Source organism: Bidens hawaiensis, unplaced genomic scaffold, assembly GCF_021521415.1.
Source record: "Bidens hawaiensis isolate Kalapana, Puna unplaced genomic scaffold, B.hawaiensis_p1.1 tig00090500_1, whole genome shotgun sequence".
Classification (NCBI taxonomy): Eukaryota; Viridiplantae; Streptophyta; class Magnoliopsida; order Asterales; family Asteraceae; genus Bidens; species Bidens hawaiensis.
This window is the reverse complement of record NW_027504402.1, coordinates 5,001-7,500: the sequence shown is the minus strand read 5'-3', so window position 1 is coordinate 7,500 and position 2,500 is coordinate 5,001.

Here is a 2,500-nt window from a genome sequence, read left to right as displayed (position 1 = left end):
ATGGCAATCCCCAGAAAGCACCGGGCGATGCGAATACCCCCAACCCCCCGCCCCCCACCCAAGCCGTTCTAGACATTCATCAAGATCGAACGAAACGAAATTATCCCACTTGTGGCAACAACAACGCTGTAAAAAACAGCAGGCAACGATCCACAATAACCATGACTAGGACAGGCCAAAGCATTGTTTTCATCAGGGAGGTGACCTCAACCTGAATAATGCTATTCTTGGGCCTGGGAGGTGCCCTCAACCGACAGGCGCCCACTAATCTTCCAGCTCTCGACCAGACTTCCCACGACTACCGTATGACGACCCCCCCGGGGGAACTAGCCATTCCGGGCAAGGCGGTCAACGTACAAGAGGCCCCCCGGACAAATCAGTTGGGGATCCATCAATCAGGAATCCAACATCCTAGCCATCGCCTCAAATACACCTCGGCAGCCGCTTCTCGAAACCAAACCAGGAAAGCCAAGAATCAAGCCTTGGACGAGTAAAGCAACCCAGCACCCCAGCCACGCTTCGTTTGGATAAAAGGGACGTGTCGTTGCACCACAAAATTTCGTAAACCCACCATCGACCTTAAATCATGCCTAGAACGGACGAGCAAGCATGTCATGGCAGCCCACAGCCATGACAAGGGGGCAACCTTCCCTAAGGCATGCTTGCTCTCAACCCACACCCCCCTATATATACATTCTGAACATTTAGCAAAGTGACAGGAACAGACATTAAATTTTTGAGGAATCATAATTTTTGAAGGCACCCATATGCTAGCCTTGGCCGAGTTTTGCATGCCTTGGCATGCCTTTGGCTGTGCCTTGGCCGAGTTTTGCATGCCTTGGCCGTGCCTTGGCCGAGTTTTGCATGCCTTGGCCGAGTTTTGCATGCCTTTGGCTTGCCCATGGGCGCCTTGGCATGCCTTTGGCTTGCCTTGGCCTGGCCATGGGCGTGCCTGGGCATGCCTTTGGCTTGCCCACAGGGCGTGCCTTCGCATGCCTTTGGCTTGCCCATGGGCGCCTTGGCATGTCTTGGCCTGGCCATGGGCGTGCCTTGGCATGCCTTTGGCTTGCCCATGGGCGCCTTGGCATGCCTTGGACGTGCCTTTGGCTTGCCTTGGGATGCCTTAGGCTTGCCCATGGGCGCCTTGGCATGCCTTAGGCTTGCCTTTGGCTTGCCTTGGCTTGCCTTGGCCGTGCCTAGGCCGAGCCTTGCATGCCCAAGACGTGCCTTTGGCTTGCCCATGGGCGCCTTGGCATGCCCATGGGCGCCTTGGCATGCCTTGGCCTGGCCATGGGCGTGCCTTGGCATGCCTTTGGCTTGCCCATGGGCGCCTTGGTATGCCTTGGACGTGCCTTTGGCCTGCCTTGGCATGCCTTTGGCTTGCCTTGGCCTGGCCATGGGCGTGCCAGGGCATGCCTTGGCCGAGCCTTGCATGCCCAAGACGTGCCTTTGGCTTGCCTTGGCATGCCTTTGGCTTGCCTTGGCCGTGCCTAGGCATGCCTTTGGCTTGCCCATGGGCGCATTGGCATGCCTTGGCCGTGCCTTTTGCTTGCCCATGGGCGCCTTGGCATGCCTTGGCCTGGCCATGGGCGTGCCTAGGCATGCCTTTGGCTTGCCTTGGCCGAGCTTTGGCATGCCTTGGACGTGCCTTGGCCTGGCCATGGGCGCCTTGGCATGCCGTTGGCTTGCCCATGGGCGTGCCTTGGCATGCCTTTGGCTTGCCCATGGGCGCCTTGGCATGCCTTGGGCTGGCCATGGGCGTGCCTTGGCAAGCCTTGGCCTGACCATGGGCGTGCCTTGGCATGCCCTAGACGTGCCTTTGGCTTGCCTTGGCATGCCTTTGGCTTGCCTTGGCCGTGCCTTTGGCTTGCTTTGGCCGTGCCTAGGCATGCCTTTGGCTTGCCCATGGGCGCCTTGGCATGCCTTGGCCTGGCCATGGGCGTGCAACTTTGGGGCAGTATACTCGGGTCGTTGTGCAAGAAACCAAGTCGTTGGGCAAGCTTCGTATGCAACATGGGGGAGGGGCTTTGGTTTCTCGTACGTTGAACCTCCATATTTTAGCTTGGTAGCCAACTTTGCCCAGGCATGGGCGCTCAACACCCACCCCTTCCCTATATATGCATTCTGAACAATTAGCATAGTGACAGGAACAGATATTAAATTTTTGAGGAATCATAATTTTTGAAAACCCTACCAAACGAGGTCGGATTGACACGAAATTTGGCGTGGGGCATCGGGACATTGAAATATGAGTTTCCCAAAAAAAAAATTTTGGTTTTCGGGTCGGGACGGGCCGCTTGGTGGGCCCGGTTGGTCCGTATGGCCTTTGGTGGGGGCAAGGTGTCCAAACGGGGTTGGATCGACACGAGGCTCTGTGAGGGTACTCGTGACCATGAGATATGACTGTCCAAGAGAAATGAACCCCCTTTCGTGTCGTGAAGGGCCCGCGGGCCGGGCTTGGTGGGCCCGTGGGCCTGTTTTGGGCAACTCCGCTTTAATG